The sequence below is a fragment of the Osmia lignaria genome, chromosome 5 (assembly GCF_051020975.1).
Source record: "Osmia lignaria lignaria isolate PbOS001 chromosome 5, iyOsmLign1, whole genome shotgun sequence".
In the NCBI taxonomy this organism is placed as follows: Eukaryota; Metazoa; Arthropoda; class Insecta; order Hymenoptera; family Megachilidae; genus Osmia; species Osmia lignaria.
Window position 1 is genome coordinate 6,008,870 of NC_135036.1, and position 21,127 is coordinate 6,029,996.

Below are 21,127 nucleotides of genomic sequence, written 5' to 3' on the forward strand. Positions count from 1 at the left end.
AATATTCAATTTAGAAAATCTTTAAAAACACATGCAACTAGAGACAATATACTATTTGATTTTCCCGCCAAATGACTGCGGCCCACGTGATCTACTTAGAAGCAGCGACTCCGCTGATTGGACGAATTACAGATAGAATTCAATATGGCGTCAAAATAACCTCAAAATACTTTCGAACCACAATAACTTTTGAACTAGTAGGTTCCTGAGCTTGAAACTGGTATTTCTGGACTCTACTCGTCAAATACTATTAGACTGCCAAATTAAAAGTCAACAATTTTACGTCCCCCAAAGTAAAGTTCAGCTAGAAAAATTTGCATTAAAATTTATATTTTTACCAACCTGACATCAGTTACCATTGATTTGAATTTCAAAAAAAAATTCGACAATATTTGAGAATGAAATTTCTAATGAGAAAAAAAATATCTGAAAAAGATCAAGAGCAAAGCTTCAACGAACATCGTCGTCGTTCATCTTAAAATAAAAGATACTTCCCAAGCAAAATACGTCCCCGAAGAGAGGCAAGGAGACTCTGTTTAAAAAACGATCGCCATAAATCTCTCTGGGGTTCGGTTCACAGGGATTTCTGTCCTTGAAAGATAAAGTCAATACGATAAAGGGGACGATGTACGCGATCGGAGCAGACGTCACAAAGAATACCGATAAAGCATCATCGCTGATGTCCGCTATCGTTCTTGATCGGATCCAAGATGCCTCTCTTTGATTTGCAACGCTATTGATCCCTGAGGACCAAATGGTAAAAGGAAAAGAAGAGGAAAGGAGGTTACGACGTCGAGGAAACCGGTCTGACCAAGAATTCTACTTCGAATAAGATTCTTAAAATAAATAATGCAAAATGAAGTTACATATTTAATAATTTATACTTAGCCTCCTAATTATCAAAGCTACTATTCTAATATAAAGTTACATATTTAATAATTTATTTAGCCTCCTAATTCTCAGAACTACTATTCTAATATAAAATTACATATTTAATCATTTATTTAGCCTCCTAATTATCAAAGCTACTATTCTAATATAAAGTTACATATTTAATAATTTATTTAGCCTCCTAATTATCAAAGGTACTATTCTAATACAAAATTACATATTTAATAATTTACTTAGCCTCCTAATTCTCAGAGCTACTGTTCTAATATAAAGTTACATATTTAATAATTTATTTAGCCCCCTAATTGTCAAAGCTACTGTCCTAATATGAACTTACATATTTAATGATTTATTTAGCCTCCTAATTATCAAAGCTACTACTCTAATATAAAGTTACATATTTAATAATTTATTTAGCCCCCTAAATCTCACAGTTACTATTCTAATATTTTTCTAATTTTTTTTTTTTAGAAAGACGACGTGATTCTTCCTTGCTATCTACTCTTCTTTTATTTTTTCTACGCTCAGCAGAATCGAAGAAAGGTATAACAATAGAAGCTTCTGGGAAGCCGAGCGACAGCTCGTTTACCGGAAGCAACGCAGACGATAGGGTTGTTTACGGACGGTAGGCAACCAGGCAAAAACAACACTGATAACGCAGCGTCGTCACCGTTCCCGGAACGTTTAACGCGTCCTGGGGCCACCCGCGGCGGTCTACGTCGGGAATTCGAGTTAATTTGTCGCTTGATCGCCGACGGATTCGTGGTACCCGCGGGATTTCAGCCGCTTCGAAATCAGCCAACGTCCGACACGCCATAAGGCTCGACGCGCCGGTTAATGGAGCACCATGCGTATCCCTTTGTCACACCCTGTTAGATCGTCAAACCTCCCGATTAAACGGCAAGCGTTCGAAAAATCGACTTTATTTCGTTTCAATATTTTGTAAAAATTTGATGAAAATAATTGGAGAATTAATAAAGTTGGGATTAAAATTGCAAGAGCTTGTATGGTTTATTTATCGTATATTGGAAAAATTCATTCCTATGCCTATTTTATAATGCGTTTCTTAATTATCGAACGGCGGACCATGGAGAGAGCCACAATTTTAACTTAATTGAATAATATATATAGTTATTACAAATAGAATTATAGTTTATTATGTTTTTTATACTTTTCCGGATCCATGGTCCTTGTAATATTTTCTGCCAATACCGAAAATTTTATAACAAAAAATCACCCTCTTTTGGATTATTAAAAATTTACAAAAATAATTTTTCCAACCCCTATCTTCAAATTCCTCTAAATTAAAAGCCATTTTTTTTTATTCCCATGAAGTAATAAGTCGTACCCATGAGCACTTAACCCCATATGCATGACGACTGAGGTTACCTAAATAAAATAAAGGGCACAAACAATGGACATGAATTAAGAAACAAGGGAAAAAAATTCCTTTAAATTAAAAACCAGCTTATGAAAGTTCATTGACCCTCGAACGAAGGACCACAAAGAGAGCCACAATTTAAATTTAATATTGCATTTCATAGTACTTGAATTTTCTAAATTCTGCATTCTTTCTTTGAAAATTATTGTTCCAATACATGAAACTCGAAAGCAATCGTGGCAAAAGGTTCGTTCGATGAAAGCACGCGGCAACCCCTATAAACTACCTACCCCGAATAGATAGGAAACGTCCAATCGAAACGTTGCAATTGTGAAAACGGTAGTTTCTTCATTCGCCAATAGAGTAATTCGATATTTTCGTTAGTTTGGTAATCCTAGATTTTCCGAGCCATCTGGCACCCCCGGTGCCTACGGGGGTCAATTTCGACGGGGTTCGGTTAATTTTCGCAAAGGCCACTTGCGCCTTCCCATTTCGCCAACAATTATTGTACGAATGCAACCAGGGGGAAGATCGACGGAGTTCGTTCCTTTTGTGGAAAACGGAGACGAACAGAAGCAGAGGGTGGCGAATGTCGTTAACAAGGCCTGTTCGACCCTTGTCTCCCATTGCATTTCGAGACACGAGGTGTAAAATTGCGTACCAGTTGTGTTTTCGATGCCTTCGTTCCGATAGAATCGATTCTGTATTACTGGAGAAAACTTTCAACCTCCAATGGGGTTGGATTCATAAAGATTCTCAATTTGGTGGAGACAAAAATAATCGTAAACTTCAAATTAAAATTATACCAATTTTATGTAATATTTTTGAAGTTAAGTTAGAAAATTAATTTGAATTAGCAATCAATCTTTCACCGAGATTTTATTAAATTTATAAAGGATTAATTCATTTTGCATTGCAAACTATTTGAGCCTGTTTGATATCTGTTTGAATTGAAAGGTAAAATCAAATTAAATTTCACGATCACAAAATTCAGAAAAATAATTAATTTAAAATTTTTTCCTCTACGGATCAGCAATTAATCTTTCACTGAGAATGGGATTTTATTAAATTTGCAGAGAGTTAATTAAATTTGCATTTGAAACTGAATTGGGAAATATAAAATCGTATCAAATTCATGATCACAAAATTGAGGAAATTAATTAATTTAAAATTCTTTCCTCTACGCATCAGCAATTAATATTTCACTGACAATGAGATTTCATTAAATTTGGAGAGAGATAATTAAATTTTTATTTGAATCTGAATTGAGAGATAAAACCATATCAAATTCACGATCACTTTTAGAAAATTAATTAATTAACCAAAATTTTTTTCTCCATAGATCAGCAATTAATCTTTCACTGACAATGGGATTTTATTAAATTTTCAGAGGGTTAATTAAATTTACATTTCAAACTGCTCGAGCCTGTTTGATATCTGTTTGAATTGGAAGGTAAAATCCTATCAAAATGATATCGATATTATCATAAGCGTATGAAATTGAAGTTAAACATCCCTCTAGTATTATGAAATACGCTTTAGCGTGACAGAAACGTCTACGAGGATTTTCCGTGAAAAGGTACGGTGAACGGGCTACGCTTGCTGACGCGTAGATCGGCAAGCATAAATCAGGATCTAGCCGAGCTATCAAGAGCGCAGCTCGACGAAATCTTCTTAGAGCAATTTGTAGTACAAACGAGCCTGAGCGCTCGTATAAAAGGGTCGTTTATGAAACGCGACGAAGCAAAATGCTTCCTACGCTTCCAGCGACGACAAAAACAATGAACATCTTGGAAATGGAAGGAGATGTATATCACCCGAGAAAATAGGTCGCCGAGGAAGATTATCTCTTTCTAATGTAGGTTTGCTAGAACGACACAACCAAATATTAACTTGAAGTAGCTATTTGAAAATACTTCGTCATTTCAATTTAATTTCATTTCACTTAGACAAAATTTAATATTGATTTTCAATGCTCTATATTCGATATGACACGGTGATTAATACAAAATTTTTAATCTCTAATACGGCGGACCATGGAGAGAACCTCAAGAGGGCAAATTCTAAATTTTACATTATTCTTTAAAAATTACTCTTCTAATATATGAAATCTTTTAATTAAAAAATTATACATTTAGTTTAAATACTCTTGAATATATTTTTTAAATTTGGGCCATGATTGACCCAGCCTTTGTTGTTCAAGGATTAAAATTCCAAGAATTATTATTAACTTAGTTTTAAAATTCTAAAAAATTGCACATGGTTCCAGAATACTCCTGATATCTTTTCAGATACTAAAAAATACTAGGTCCAGTCTACAGGATCACCAGGTACGTGTAATCTTAGCCGAGTCACGCGATATAATCGTCGTGTCCTCGGAGCACGTGAATTGAATAAGACTTCGTCGTATTTGCTTCGTTCTTAGGAGCTAGCGTGACGATATTACCCAGTTGATTTATCGTCCCTGTCCTGCAAACGTTTAATACCCTTCCTTTATTTTATATTTTCTTCGCAGTCTCATTTTTGTCAGACGTTGGTGGGTATTGAATCTTAATTCTTCGAAGATTCGACGTTTTAACCCTTTAGACGACGGACCATGGAGAGAATCCCAATTTTAATTTAATTTTGTATTTCATATTATTTTCATTTTCTAAATTTTACACTGATCTTCTAAAAATGATTAGCGAATGGCGTTATAGTAAAGATCTGATATATTGGGAGAGAATCCCAATTTTAATTTAATTTTACACTATTCCTTTGCAATAAATAAAACTCTTCATTTATTTTACGTATATTTTACCTTCAATTTTTCTCATTCAAAGTATCATATTTATAGGACAAAGGCAGACTTAAATTATCATACATTCTCGAGTAACAGTTAAAAAAATCTTGCTGTTTTTCTCAAATTGCGTTGCGCTCGTTGCTCTCCTTTCGCGTCGACTAATTTATCGTTCGTCGTGTGTATTAACTGAAAGTTTCATTAACCCCGATGAATCCGGGCTGCGTATGCCAGGCAATTTCGTGCGGCGCGCCACGCAATTTATTTTCCATACAATTTTCATGGGTCCTTAACGAGCCCCATGCTCGTGACCATCGCAGATCACAATTTAATTTGTTCACGATTATTGCTACTTGTTCGTTGTTAATCGAACATCCAACAAATTTGCATATCCACTTTGTTTCTTCAACACTGATTGTTAGTATTTTTCTTTTCAAATAAAATTTTAATACTGCAATATTTTTAGAGTGATTCAACTGAAGGATACTCTACATTTTTTAATTAAGGAGGTTTCCTAGTGTGACAATGCTCAAAGTAGGATAATATTTGAGAATTTTTTTAATGAAAATGACGATACTGATTAATGTAAAAATTTTCGTATATATTATAACAGATTTAAGGAATACATAAAAAATTTTTAATAATATCTCAGCTGTCCTGTCGTAGTCTCCCCCCAAAAAATTTGTGGACGGTAACCACGATTGTAGTTGTTATTATTATCAAAAAAATTTTCAATTTGTACGAGTGTATCTATAGTTTGACCTAGAATAATGGAAGAATATTGAAAATTAGAAAAATTACAGCGTTTTTATTTTTGTGCTTCTATTTTCAAAATAAAATTCCATAGTCTTTTATTTTTCCAAAATTTTTTTTTAAACGCACCGAAAACATTTTAGGTCAAACGAAAACTATATATCTACTGAATGTACCCCCAAAATTTCAAATGAATCCGGCCATTCATTCCCGAGTTATCGTGGCTACCAGTTTTAGAAATTAATAATTTAATAATTTAATAATTTTGTTTACTTTTATTTTAAAGAAGTTAAACTGTAAGAAAATGCAATAAAAAAAAAAATTCAGTTATTGGTTTTCGAACCGACACACCAGGGAAACCCCTTAAATCGTGGAAACAGTGTATCGTGCATTGCAGCCATCACAGTTGGGGGAATACGCGTACCGCGTAAAATTCCCTAGGAACCGTTGATCCACGCCACTTGTCCGAAATTGCACCGCCGTTTGTGATCGACGGAATATGCATTTCACCGACGGAAAAATTGCATCTTCCGTTGAGATACGTATGCATATGCATACATCCGTGAAACAACGGGCTTTTGCGCCACGCGTGCCACGCCATGGGCCACTAGGGGGTTCGGTACACCGTGCATTGTGTACAAGCCTTCATTCCCTTCCTCCTAGGGCGGCCGGCTTTTAATTAACCCGTTTGTTTGCCCACGCCGGAATTCCCGAATCGTTGTGCACGCGCCGTCCGCGAAATTGCATTTTTCTTCGTCGCCATTCTTCGGACACCTGGGTGTCGCGAAATTTCTGCGTTCGACAGGAACGCAGCCGGAGCCCGAACAATGCGTATAAGAGCATTTTTGTTCGCTCGAATCGAACATCCACGCGGAAAGATGCTCGAAAGAGGGAAATTGTTTCGAACCATTCATCGTCCGTCGATCGATGTTTGCCTCGATGGTTCAGACAGGTTTTGTGACGTTGTAAACGGATCGTATGAATCGGAATGATCCAAGTGAAAGGCTCCTTGTTTCGAGCACTTTGCGTCTACTGCGGTTGTTGAGGATTGTTGACGATAGGACTCGTGACAAAGCTTCTGGTTACGACTATTTTTGGGTTTAGGGATTTTTATTTTTATACCACTGTGTTTTGAGAAATTTCAAATAGAAGAGAAACACTAGGAATTTAATTAGGTGAAATAGTGAAATTTTGATGGAAGATTAGTTTTAGAATTATAATTCAGAATTTCTTTCAATGGACACTAAAGTTACTAATTAATTATTAGGGTGTAATTAATACTAAATCTACCACACTTGGTCAAATTACCATTTTTAAAATACTATAATTGGTAAAAGATACGGTGGAAAAGAATGGAATAAAGATTATTTATCATTAAATATAAGAAAATATTTTGTTCACTACTTAATTGTTCATAATCTTCTCTCTATATCAAAAAATATATCTTTTTTTAAAGTGATCATTGATAATAAATAAAAATAAGGTGGCACTAAGCTTTAAATAACAGAGTCTGGCAAGTTGAATTAAAGTTGGGGTTCTCTCCATGGTCCGCCGTCCGAAGGGTGAAACAATAGAACCAAATTTAAATTGGCAAATTGAAATTATAATTGTTAACTTTCGTTATACTGTGGCTAAATTTTTGAGAAAATTTCAAAAGAATCCCACGAAAGTTATTTCATATCCAATTCTGATATATTTCACGGTACTTTATGACAGAATTTTATAGAGGAATTTGAGATATTGAAGTCGCATGAAATTTCCTAGCGTCCCAAAGGTGTCTCGTTTAATATTTCCATGGATGTCATAGCAATTCCAAAGTGACGACCGATCAATATAGGTGGCCGACCGCGAAAAACCGATAGAACTGCCACCTGGAAATCGTACGTGAATCCTCAGACGTTCTTTCGTTTCGAGCCAGCTGGGAATATTAAAAGCCGGCCAATATTGCATTTCTACGGAAATACAGCTGCTATTTACACTCTGAGATTTGAATCAGTGATCAGCTGCCAAGATAGTTCCCTTAACGTTCAATTACTATTCTTAGTATAAATACCTTCAGAGTTAAAATTTTGATAAATCCTAATCGTCTCCAATTCGTGACTATTTTCCTTCAGATAAATCTACTCAGATAAATCATTTCAAAGCAAATCACCATAATCGCCATAGTCGATCAACGATCTCCGCGATGAAGTAATCGGACGAGCATCGCGCGAAGAGGGAAATAAAGCGTTCTCAACCTCCGCTATCCCGCTCGTGGCACTTATGCGTCCGCCGGTCCAATTTATAATAGACTGGAACACGGCGTGGATTTAACTTGGGATGTAGGCCACCCAGTGGCATGTGGACCCGCGTGCGGATCGCCACCGAGTGCTCGTGAACGTCGTCCAAACTTCATCGGAATCGGACGATCGACGAAGCGGTCGAGGGGCGAGACAAAGGTAGACGACACGGCGAACAGGTGCGTTCAAATTCGATGAATTTATTCTTGAAGCTTGTACACGAGTGTCGTTAGATTCCCCGCGACGAAATTGGAAATCGTTACCGTTTCAACAGATTTTCGAGACTTCTTCTCGAGTGACCTCGTGTCCATCTTTCAAACTTTGGGGATTAAGTGGAATTATTTGAAAGAACGAGGTAATTCGACGTTTTCAATTCTAGTAATTAATATATCAAGTTATTGGAAGTATATGGATATGTTTTAAATAAAATAAAATGAATTTGTGGCTCTCTAGATGGTTCGTTACCGTGGACTTTCTACATGGTCCGCGCTTTCAGGAGGAATGTCTAACAATTTTACTTTGCTTTATTTATTTTTATCTGTGTTAAAAATTAGGATTTGCATTTCTTTTAGGCATTATATTTGAAATAATTACTATAATTTTGTAGTATAAAATTATCTAATGGGGAATATCTAATGACTTTGTTATATTTATTTATATTTATGTCATAGATCAGAATTTGCATTTCTTTTAGATATTATGTTTGAATTAATTACTATAATTTTATAGTATAAAATTATCTAATGGGGAATATCTAATAACTTTGTTATATTTATTTTTATTTATGTCATAGATCAGGACTTGCATTTGCTTTTAGATATTTTATTTGAAATAAATGCTGTAATTTTATGCTGAAAATTAACATCTTTCACGAGCTCGATGTGTTAGAAATGATTAGATTTCAGAGTGTTTCCATCGTCGGATCCGCGTTTCATTGAGCCATCATTCACGGTAGCCCGTATCATGCAATTATAATCACTCGAAATTCCCGGCTAACATGTTTATGGATCAATTTCGTCCAACGAACGCATCCGACGCATAGAATCAGACAACTGTACGTCCAGTTCATTCATAAGTTTATGGCGCGTGAAATGTGTTGCAGGAATTTACATACCGCGCTCGCTGTTTCGTTCACCTTAACCGTAACTTGACCGCTACATTTACGACACTTTTAGTTGGAAAATCACCCCTTAGAGAACTAAATTGCCACGTTATTGCCTCTTAATTAATATATTACACACCTCCTTATTCAATTTATCAGCTTTTACTATACCGTGTTCTCCTAAGTGGAAAACTTTCAACAGGAAATTTTATGATAAATAAAAGGTATATTCTAAGCTGAAAATTTATTACCTTATAATTGTTTATGTTAATTACAAATAACACCTTTGAAAATCACTGAAGGTTTAAAATGAAAAATTAAATAATCACATTTTTGGTAACGTGTTAGATTAATTATTGATCCAATGATTCCGGTGATGGCTACCAAGTTAACAAAATAAAAAAAAATCACAAAGCCTAAAAAGATTAACCTCAGTTGTTCCACCTGCCAGATGAAACAAAATCCATTTCTCTCTTCATTCACATGCCAGCATCAAAGACTTATCAAATTATCTAAATAATCGGTGTTCTAAGTAGAAAATTTTTTGTTAAATAAAAGATATATTCTAAGCTGAAAATGTACTATTTTATAATTTATGATATTAGTTACTGATAACACGTTTGAAAATTACTGAAATTATTATATTTTTAGTAATGTGTTGAATTAACCCTTTAACTGTGGGTGTGTTTTATATAAACCACTTACTAATATCAAATAGCGGCTGTGGTTTATATATTAAAATAAAAATAAAATAAATACAATAAAAAAAAAATCCTTTAAATTAGAATATCACTTCAGTAGTATAATTTAAAATTAGAGCGATCGGCTGTGCTAAAAGTACCCGCAGTTAAAGGATTAACTATTGACCCAGTGATTCCGGTGATGACTACCAGATTAACAAAATAAAAAAAAATCTCAAAACCTAAAAAGATCGACAACTGTTCCACCTGCCAGATCGAACAAAATCCATTTCTTTTCATTCACCCGCCACCATCAAAGACTCGCTAGATTATCTAAGACCGTCCCTCTCTAATCCTCAAGGAACCGGCGTTAGTCCAAAATTGACCCACGTGTCACTTAAATAGCTCCACAAGTAGGTTAACCTTCCTGTCCCAAAATCAGCAATGAGAAAAACGACGTTTCTCTAGATCGTTTAACTATCATCAAGGTTGCGATGAAAAATCGAAACGTCGACCTTCCGAAGCGATCATCCACCTGATAGGGAAACTCGCGCGTGCAAGAGAGAGAGTGGATCACGAGCTGAAGAGGGACAACGTAATTCGCGTCCGTTCTTCGTTTCTGGGGTAATTTTAGATCGGTGAGATAGCACGCTACGTGTACGAATGCGTGCTCCAAGGGAAGAGGGGTGGCCGGGATGGGTGACTGAAAGAGAAAGAGCAAATCGCGTGATGGGTGGGGAGAAACAACGACGGAGAGGGGTGAAAGAAAAAGTGGAGGAGAAAATCGGGATCCACCAACGTGAAATGTTTACGAAAGAGAAAAACGAAACGAGGGGAAGGTGTTGGAGGAGGGAAAACGTCCCTGTGAGAAGAACAAGGCCAGACACCGAGGAAAAGATCAGGGTGAAGATAGCGATGGGACTAATTCAATTGCCAGTGAAAAATACTTCAACACTCGGATTCGGGGGTTTAAAAAGATTTTATGTTGCAAGTGGATATAAATGTGTTTTATGTTGACGTGATACCGCGTTTTCTTTTATGATAAACGTTTATTGAACCGTCGCGTAGTAAAATGTTATTTAACCCTTGAACAGCTGTCTGGGTGAATCGAGATTTAAATTTATAAAACAAGAATATTGACCTAGAATTAAATGTATTCTTTTTAAATGAAAGAGTTTCATATTTTGGAAGAATAATTTTTAGAGGGTAATCATTTCTAGGGAAATTAATATTGGGGCTCTCTCCATGGTCCGTCGTATAAGGGTTAATATAATCAGTGTCACAGTGAAAATATACATATATAGTCAGACACGTTTCAATTGTAATTATGAAGTAGAGTGGCTATTATTTAATTCTAGAAAGACTAAAGGAAGGATCACCAATTGAAAAATACTTTATTCTTTTCATCTAAGAAATTGTTAAACAATAATTAATTCTCATCAAAAGTTTTATTGAAAAAATAATCATTTCCAGGGAAATTGAGGCTCTCCCCATGGTCCGCCGTTTAAGGGCTAACACTTTCAGTGGCACAGTGAAAATATCCATATATAGTCAGACAAGTAATAACTGTAATTATGAAGTAGAATGGTTATTATCTAATCCTAGCAAGACTAAAGAAAATCAACAATTGAAAAATTGTTTAAAAAATAATTTATTATCCCTAATGCCTTCAAAATTAGCACTGAAGAAGTGATTTTAATTTAGTAAAAATATCACTAAAAATAGCATTAGAAATAAATCCCGCTCTTCCTAAGATTAATATTATATTTCCCATTTCAGAAAAATTAAATAAAAAGCCTCTAACGTCCTGTCTAACAAAAATTTCTCAAATTGTAAGAATGACAGCTGATGATAAAGCACCTGTTGCTCTATAAAAGTTAAATATCGTTGAACGTAGTATTACATTCCCCTTTTATTTCGGCAAAACTGAATGCATTCTGATGTTACATCAGGTATCTAGAATTATAAGGAAGACAGCTGATGATGGAGTAGCTTTTGCTTTATACAACTTTTCCCATTTGTAAAATTGGAGGTAACAGATGTACTATTCGAGTTTCCAAATAGCACCTAAAATGTCTCGCCATTTCACTAAAATTTCAATCATTTCAAAACTAAATTTTCTAAAAATTCTAAAATCCACCTGTCTGCGAGCAACTTTCTCCTTCCCATCAGATGCAATCTACTTAACTTGAAATTTTTGAAGATTCGAACGCCCAAGTTCTTTTAAGGAGCACCGAGACGCTCGGAGACGCGAGGCGTCTCGAAGCCAGCGCTGGCCGACAGGCACGGAGCTTTGAACGCGGCCAAGATAGAGAAGGCTCGTGTAACGCGAGGAAAAGAGAGGGAAGAGCGACGAAGAAGACTATTTTGTGTGGAGGCGAGGAAGGAACGATGGAAAAGGAGAGAGGCCACAAGTCCGGGAGCGAGTGGTCTACTCGAACGCAGTTATGCCGACCAGCTCAAACCGGGTGCCGCCAAATCGAACCCTGGTTCGAATTCCGCACGGCCGTGGCCGCGAGGAAAAGGAAAGCCAACGGAGACAGGAGGAAGAGGAGGAAGAGGAGGGAGAGAAAAAGGGCTCGTGCCGGTGAGAAAGAAAAAGGTACGTCGAGCGCGAAGAAGCTTCCTGCCTTCCTGTGCCAGCGTGAAAAAGAAACAACGGTCTAAAAAGAAAAAGGGGTTAGAAGAGGGACGTGGAGAGTGGAGCAGTGGGTGGGACGGGTGTTCGACGAGGGAACAACCCGTGGAGAGATAAAAAAAAAACGAGCGAAAAGGTTGGCCAGCGTGCCCCCAGTCGTTAGTGAGGTGCTAGTAAAAGAAGGATGAAAAAGGCATTGTTGTTGGTTCATTCGTTCTTTTTTCTTCACCTTCCATTTCTTTCTTTTGTCATTCGGTGAATGTGTGTCGCGTGTGACGACCGTCTTGTCGCGTTACTCAGGAAGGAAACACCGGCTTTCCCTGGTGCAACCCTTTCTCTTTTCATCCACCAGGTCTTCGTTACTCTTTACACGAGCTTTTTCTTGTGGTGTTTCTAGTGGAAAATTTTATGAAGGTGGAAAATTTCAGAAAATTCTGAAATTAACATGTGAGAATCGAGTTTTCTTTTGTGAGGATTTGAGTGGAAAATTCTTATGTAGGTGGAAAATTTGGGGAAATTGGGAAGGTGGAAAATGCGAAGTTAACCTTCTGAAATTAACACGCGAAACAATTTTTTTTCTAATGGTGGTTTGAGTGGAAAATTCTTATGAAGGTGGAAAATTTGGGAAAATCGTGAAGGTGGGAAATCCGGAGTTAACATGCGCAAGTGAAGTTTTCTTTGTGGTGATTAGAGTGGAAAATGCTCGGGAAAAGGTGGAAAATTTTGGGAAATTGTGAAGGTGGAAAATCCAAAGTTGACCTTCTAAAGTTAACACGCAAAATTTCGGGAAATTTGAAAAGTAGAAAATTCGAAATTTGAATGAAATTTTCTTTATGGTGGTTCGAGTGGAAAATTCTTATGAAGGTGGAAAATTTCGGGAAATTGTGGACAATCTTAGTTGAAACTTAGTTGAACTAAGTTCAATGAAAAATTTTTATAAAGGTGGAAAATTTCTTAAAATTTAAAGGTGAAAAAACGAAAGTTAACAGACGCGAATAAAGTTTTCTTTATGGTGGTTCGAGCAGAAAATTCTTAAGAAGAAGGTAGAAAATTTCAAGAAATTGTAAAGATGGAAAATTCGAAGTTACTCTTCTGAAGTTAACACACGCGAATGAAGTTTTCTTTACGATCGTTCGAGTGAAAAATTCTTACGAAGAAGGAGAGAAATTGAGAAGATACTGATCGATGGTAGTCGGTTCTTCCAAAGGTGGAAAACACGGACGCGGTTCCTTTGGGCCGAGGATATTTTCTGCGACGATGATTCAGAGACGGCAGGCAATCATATGGTTCGTATTTACGACGCGGAACGATCGAGATTCAACTCGTTATAGAGATTGACAGCCGGGACAGAAAGACAGTGAGTGTAAAAATTGTGCCACGACCAAGTTTTATCTCCAAAATCATTCTGAACTTGTTTTTAAAAATTCTTATTCAAAGCACAAATATTTTCAACGTAAGTAGATACTTCTAAAAATTGTAGAATCATCAAAAGGTTAATAATCTGTAGAATGATTCAATTTTTAAATAGAAGACAAATTTCAGAAACCAACTACTTTATAAATATTTAGGTAATTTGAAGTAATGGAAGTAATGGTTTCTCCAACCATTTTTCAGAAATTGAATAAGTTTCCTCCAGGAAGTAATTTACTTTAAATATATACGGAATACTCTGTAGGTAATAAATTATGTAATTTTTAGACTGATTTAAAAGCGAGGTTCGAAGACATGAAAGAATGTATATTTGAACAAGCTCAGCTTTTAACTTGTTAATCAAAGAAGAATAATATTTATAACCCATCAAAGTATCTAAGTTTTCAGAAAAGAAACTTGAAAGAAGAAAAATTACGAATCTTTTCAAAAATATAAATTGATTTTAATTTCTATTAAAATAATGAATAAAATTAATCAATTTTTAAGAAAATCTGTTTAAATATTTTGTTTATATTTGTAATTATTATACGATTTTTTTAAATGGATAATCGGTTGATAAAATAATACATTGGCTTGGAAGTAAAGCAAAAATCCGCAAGAAGAAAAAATTTATTTTCAGACTGACCGCGTGTCAGCTGTTCGACGATTGTCAGACATCGGTCGCTGAAAATTTTCACTGTTTTCTTTTCTGCCTATTAATACCCAGCTGTTTGGATTACGAATGGTGTGGCTTTAGGAATGCACATACGTCTTCCCTTTCGTTTCATTCACAAAGAATGCAATTTTCCTTTGGAAATTTGTTTTCCAATTTTCGGGGATACATCGAGCGTTCACATTTTTCTCCCCCTTCGCTCGTTTCTTTCTCGTAAAACCGTGGGAAAAGTAGACAAGTTTTATTATCTTTTCCAATATCGGACCAAACAGACCTGTCGAAACGTAGGTTTAGGTTTCTGGCTTTAAATTGCTGAAGGAACAATTTTGAAAAATTTTAAATTAAGATAGAAAGGGAAAAATTAAATTGAAAAATAAAAGAAATGCACTTTCAAAAAAATTAATCACCCATCGATCCTTACTTGAGACGCGATTTTCAAATTTTAAAAAACAATATACTACTCCCTCGTAAATTTTCAGCTACATTGAAATGAAAATAATCATCGTGCCATGTTTTGCTTTATTAAAGCCTTTTATTAAAACAAGATAATAAACAGTCCTATTTTCCAACCATTAAAAACAGTTTTAATGTCAACAAACAAAAGAAAATTAACTTCAGAAACGCGAAAATAAGTTCTGCTTTTTAGTTTCCTCGGTATAAGTATCAGTAAAGATTAAACTAAAAAGGAAAACACGTGTCATGAACACGGTGTACTGTATCCATTAATTACCGCGAATAATTGGAAGAAAAAAGTATTAATTAGCAAATAGGGAGTTAAGTAGATTGTGCTGAATAGAGCAGTAATTGAGAAAATAAATGCAAAAAGGGATTACAAGCCTAATTGCACCCTCCTCGATTATTCTCAATTTTTGTATGGAAAAAAAACATGCAAATTAGAAGTCTAATTGTGAAATTAGGTTGAAAAAGCCCTGGTCAATCATTTCAAGAAAACCAGAAACAAGAAAATTAATAAATAAAAGTTTAACTTCAGAAACCAACCCCATCGCCTTTCTCAATTATAAACAAAAGTCCTATAAACATTACTTAATATTAGAAGAAAATTTTATCCAGTAAATTAATCGCTCCTTCTTCATCAACTACGAAAGTAACACCACAAACACCACTGAACATCCGGCAAAAAGGACTCGGTTTAATAAAGCCAGGACTTCTTCCTGTCCAGACTCTCATTTAAACTAAAGAAAAAGAGGGGGAGGGGGGAAGCAATTTCAAGAGCACCAACTTCGATGATGAATCCCTCTGGTAGAAAACATTGTCGCGAAAAAGGAAACGCTAGATCAAATTGCACGCGTATTCGTCAACTGTCCCGCCGCTCGAGCGCGGACCATGGAGACGTTCCATTGCACCCACGGCGAAAAAACAGATTCTTTCGTTTTTTTCCTCCCTCAGTTAACCGCGCCACTGGCCTTTATTACCAACCCCCCTTTTTATTGCACTGGAACAGCCTCGAAATGACTTCGCCGAGTTCTGACCAGTCGAAACATGGCTGCACCCCTTGAAATATAGAACGACGAGGGATGTCTGTTACCGCGGGCCTCATTTCTCGGACGCAATTCCGTCGGCCCTCGGTGTTTTTCCGTTTTCCTTCCCTCGCCACTGGGAAATTTCATTTTCCTTGTCAGCCATGCGAACCCGCCCGCCTCGTTGGGAAAGCTTCGACGCGTGTTTTTGACAAGGCTAATTGAGGAGGCCGGCCGGGAAGGGGATGAAAATTTGTGAGCCCCGATCCTGCGGAGTTTCGGAGAGTTTACGCGATCCTTCCTGTTCGTTACTTTGCTTATTTTAACAAATTTTCGTTAAAGATTTTTCAAGAGTGTTATAAAAAGAGAGATCTGAAGTACTTAAAGTTGAATGATTCGAAAGATATACATTTTGAAATGTAATAATTTCTCACGTTTTTGAGTATCAAGAGATGAAACGTCGCTCGTAAACGAACGGTATGATTGATGTTAGATTTTCAAACGGCGCCGCGACGCTATTTCGGTGCTGAACCGAGAACTTGTCGAAAAGGAAGGAGACTCGTTTGCGGAAGATCGATCAAACTTTCATCCCGACGAATTTTCGAATAAAGAAAGCAGCGTTAATCGCGAACTGTTGATGAGAAATTTATTCTGCTTGCTTTTAATTCCGGCGTTGAAACGGATCTTGTATATGGCGAGGTGCTTATAACTCGACACGTGGAATAAAATTACAAAAAATAAGAAGTTTTAACATTTCGTGAATTTCTTCGTTCTACTTGTAAAATTTAAAAATACCGAGTAGCTAAAAAAAGAAAATGAAGATTTTAAAAATTTTCTTTTTCTCCGGAACCATTAGAAATATCGAAGAACTTCATGAACGGAAGTTGTTCGTATTAATACTTTATCTATTGAAAGCCTATTAATAGGGTTTTTGACAGTATCGATTGTTGAAGAAAAATCAATTAATAATTTTTTGATTATTATAAATTCACATATAATTCTGTTGAAATATTGAAAGTTAGATGTTCTTCAATTAAGAGGAAATTGAAAAGATAAGTTACACCTTTTAATATTTAATTATTGTTAATTATAAGGAGGAAGAAAATTAATTAATTAATAACCTTCTGATTATTACAAATTCACATATAATTCTGTTGAAATATTGAAAGTTAGATGTTTTTCAATTAAGAGGAAATTGAAAAGAAAAGTTACACCTTTTAATATTTAATTATTGTTAATTATAAGGAGAAAAAAAATTCATTAATTGATAACCTTCTGATTATTACAATTTCACATATAATTCTGTTCAAATATTGAAAGTTAGATGTTCTTCAATTAAGAGGAAAATGAAAATAAAGGTTACACCTATTAATATTTAATTATCGTTAATTATAAGGTGATAATGCGTACCTATTTTATTTATAGTCGGTGGATAATGTGTTAATATATAATATTTTTTGGTGTCGAAGCAAAAGATTGATTAAACAATTATAAAAAGTTACAAATAAAAATGTTTCCACATAAAAAAATGCTGTACATTAAAAGGAACAAGTTTTGCTTATGAAGTTCTTCGATATTTCTAACGGTTCCGTAGAAAAAGAAAAAAAAGAACGTAAAACAATGTAAATTTTTAGGGCCATTTTCACTCCCTTGGATCAAAAACGGGCAGCCAAAACAACCCTGGTGTGTTTTAATTAGGAGAACATCCCCTACATACTCACTAAGTTTCGTAATTTTTCGAATTTCTAAGTTCGTAATCATTCCTTATAAAAAAGAAATAAAATGAAAATGAATAAACTCACAGTACTGAAGAGTCTGGTAAATGATGAACAGGCAGCTCGATGGTAATAAATTAAATAAATTCACCTGAAACAAAAAAGAGAGACAAAAATTAGAAAACAATTCAGACACAATAAAAAAAAAATTGCACCCTTAGCATTTGAACATTTTAAATCGAACCCCATCGCATTGGCAAGCCGCAAACTTTCAATTTCCACTTTTCCCTTTCGATTCTCAAGCTTTTCCATGACCGTCCCGAATTTCCTTGCCGGCGAGTCACCCATTGGGTCAAGAGCTCGCCCTCGGTTCACACCCTTCCAATTTCACGCGTCCCATGAATCACGTCCGCGTCTCTCAAAACTCCATAATCGTCCTGCTCGTCGGAAAAACTCCTCGGGCCAATTTATCCCGCGACAGTTTTCCCGGCCGCTTCCGAGCCGGTTGTAAGAGAAGAGGGGAGGGGGAGGGGGGTGAGATTCACGTGCCGCGTGATTTAGGGGATGGTAACCCGCTTTCGAGGACAGAACGATAACCCAAGTTTAAATTGGAGGGTCGACCACTTAAGATTCAGTTCCATAAACTGGAAAGTTCAGTCCCACTTTCCATAGGGGTAGAAGCGGCGACGGCGAGAGGGGGTGGGCAGCTTGACGCTGCAATTAGGCGAGTATTTTCGATCGAATTCAATTAGCCTCGAGTCGAAATCGCGAAGACAAAGTTCGCGGTGTCTGCGCGTCTCGCGAACCAACCCCCTCCCCCATCTGCCGTTCGTCGGGAATAAAATCGAGAGGGTAGCAGGCGTGATTTATTTTATTGTTGAGAAGAAAGCATCGTAGGATTCGACGGTACAGAGAAGTTCTCTCGGTTTCTCCGCGCCTTTTGTTTCATTTTTCTCGGCTCATTGTTGTACGGGATCTTTGAGGATGAAATGGGAAAGCTTGTTACCGCGGCCGGGGGGGGCGCGGGTAAGTTTGTGCAGAGGGAAATTGAATTGATTGTACTGGGTAGACGGGGGATTGCGGTACACTGGCGGACAAAGTGAATTTCAAACAACTCGGAAGAAGCGTGTGGCAGGAATTTTGTTTGCTAAATAATTTCATTGTCGATAGGAACAATGGAGAACAACAATCTACAGAAATGTTATTCTATTCTGAAATAAAGTAACGTATATAGTTACGGTTGATCCTTTTTCTTAAAAAAGTAGGAAATATAATATAATGAGTTTCTTGCATAAAAGAAAATAATATGAAATATAAGATTATATTAAAATTGGGGCTCTCTCCATGGTCCGCCGTCGAAAATTGAAGAAATTCTTTTATATTGTATTTCTTACTTTTTTAGGAAAAGGGTTAACTGTATACATTACCCTATAATTTTTACTAAATTTTGCAAAATTATTTGAAGTAAACATTGGAACTTTGCGTTACATGAAATAATGAATCATTTTTTACTCGAATAGTCTTGGTCTCTCTCCATGGTCCGCCATCCAAAATTGAAGAAATTCTGTATATTGTAATTCTTACTTCTTTAGGAAAAGGGTTAACTGTATACATTACCCTATAATTTTTACCAAATTTCGCAAAATTATTTGAAGTAAACGTTTGGAACAATGCACGAAATAACAAATCATTTTTCGGACAAAAAATATTTTCATTCACTCGAATAATCTTAGGGCTCTCTCCATGGTCCGCGGTTACAATTACCGCTATCAACAATTGTATACATTACCCTATCCTACCCTTTCCACTTTATTTTATTCTCCAAATTCCCCCAAAATAAAACAAATTTCTTCCCACCCTTGTTATCAATTTTCGATTTCAAAAGAAGTATGTATTTCCAAAAATGTTCGCAATCCACTTTTGCGCGATTGGAGAAAAACCATGTCAGCGCTGAAACGCTCGGAAAAATTGACTCTCGCGCGGCGTGTTCGGGCGGATACACGGGAACCAGTGAATCCCCCGGCTCGATCGAGTGCATAGAGCGAGAGTGAGCGCGAGTGCGGGTGCCGATGACGGTGCATTTGCGACACGGTCGAGGTAACGACAACCCATGGATTACTCGCGCGACACGTGTCGACGACGTTTACCCGCGTCACGTTAACGTGTGCATCCGCGTCGTTCCGCGTAAGTGCGCGCGGAAGTGCGGGTACACGTGGTTTCGATCCGGTTGCGGATGATTTACATGCGGTCGCGCAACACCGGCCAACCAACCTGCCGCACAACGACAACCGACACTTTCCGCTTTTGCGTTTTAGATCCGCATGCCCCGCTGATTTCGACTTTGCCAAACGACCCTGGAGATCGAACCCGGCCCCGACCTTTCGCTCGTTTCGCAAATCCTCCAGGGATACGAGCTTTTGGAGAACACGGAATGTTCGGTGGCTCGAAAAACATCCCCTTTTGGAGTAGCGGTTTTGCAACATTGTTAAAGTTAACACATTTATTGGTGGTCACCGATATCTCGCATTTTTTACAATTCAATAATTAGTAAAAAGAAATGAAAATAGTAAAAGAAAAGTTTAAATAAATTTGGTATTATATTAATAATGTAAGGTACTGATTTAAAATTTTACTGATGAAAATTAACTGATTATACCTTTGATAATTACAGGTTTAATATGTCTGACTATATATGGCTTTTTCTACTGTGGCAGTCAATGTGTTAATTCTTCGTTACCTAATTTTTTTTTAAATTTTAATCTTAGAGATATATTTGAAGGAAAATTGTATAATACTGGATTCATAAAATTTTTTTTTCAAATTTATAATTAATTTACATTATTTAAAAAATTGTGTACCTTGTTATTGGGAAGTTATTAAAATTTTGATTTTAGAAATACCTTTGAAGAAAAATGATATAACACTGAATTTTTAAAATTTACCAATATTTCTAATTAATTTATTTTAAAATTTTAGCATCTTACTATGGTGAAGTTATTAAAATTTCTATCATAGAAATATATTTGAAGCAAAGTAATATAATACTGAATTTCTGAAATTTACCAAAATTTCTAATTAATTTATGACATTATTTAAAAACTTTAGCACCTTGTTATGGTAAAGTTATTAAAATGTTTATCTTAGAAGTATATTTGAAGCAAAGCAATATAATACTGAATTTCTAAAATTCTCCAAAATTTCTAATTAATTTAAGTCATTATTTAAAAACTTTAGCACCTTGTTATGGTGAAGTTATTAAAATTTGTATCTTAGAAATACATTTAAAGAAAAATGATATAACACTGAATTTCTAAAATTTACCAATATTTCTAATTAATTTATTTAGAA

The 21,127-nt window shown here is 35.8% G+C and overlaps 2 protein-coding genes across 4 annotated transcripts in view; one reads left to right on the top strand and one right to left on the bottom strand.

The window, feature by feature from the left end:
• The window catches only part of Ror (tyrosine-protein kinase transmembrane receptor Ror), a 228,172-nt gene that overhangs the window by 126,973 nt on the left and 80,072 nt on the right, over nucleotides 1-21,127 (bottom strand). The gene's annotated exons all lie outside the window — the stretch shown is intronic.
• Nucleotides 12,190-21,127, top strand: part of LOC117607901 (uncharacterized) — a 36,850-nt gene continuing 27,912 nt past the window's right edge. For all 3 annotated transcript variants that reach the window (XM_076688389.1, XM_034332137.2, XM_034332136.2), the window contains exon 1: nucleotides 12,190-12,467. The gene's annotated coding sequence lies outside the window, so the exon portion shown is untranslated. The remainder of the gene's footprint in view (nucleotides 12,468-21,127) is intronic.